The sequence below is a fragment of the Meleagris gallopavo genome, chromosome 5 (assembly GCF_000146605.3).
Source record: "Meleagris gallopavo isolate NT-WF06-2002-E0010 breed Aviagen turkey brand Nicholas breeding stock chromosome 5, Turkey_5.1, whole genome shotgun sequence".
NCBI lineage: Eukaryota > Metazoa > Chordata > Aves > Galliformes > Phasianidae > Meleagris > Meleagris gallopavo.
The window spans coordinates 27,932,715-27,933,208 of record NC_015015.2 but is presented as its reverse complement, the minus strand read 5'-3'; positions in this window follow the sequence as shown (position 1 = coordinate 27,933,208).

Here is a 494-nt window from a genome sequence, read left to right as displayed (position 1 = left end):
CGCGGCCCGAGTGGCTGCAGTCATTCCTTTATGCCAGCAAACCGGGTCTGAATGCCTGTCTTCGTGGATTTCAGTGCCTGTAACTCATGGCTGCCTTTCCGTGACAACAAACTGTGGGAAAAGCTCTTTTCTCTTTATATGTTGCCACAGCTTCTTTACCTCACATGGTGATAGAGTGTACCGTGCACAGCTTGCATGGCAGAGCTGTGCCGTTCTGGTAAAGCCTTGCAGTTCCAGCCCTTAGAAGTGGTAGGTTTAACTCGGGCTGATGAGTGTGTGGCCTGGAACTCTCTGAAACATATCCCAGAAAGCAGCTATAGGTTGAAGACCTTCAGGCTTCATTACCAGGTCCTTCGTTGATGCTGCTGGTTTACTGAGAAAAGATGATTTGTGGAACATATATTTGTAAGCTTATGTATTGTCTTACATAGTAACAAGCCCCAGGTTGCAGCATGCAAAAGACAGTTTGTCTTCAGGTGAAGCACAGGAGGAAG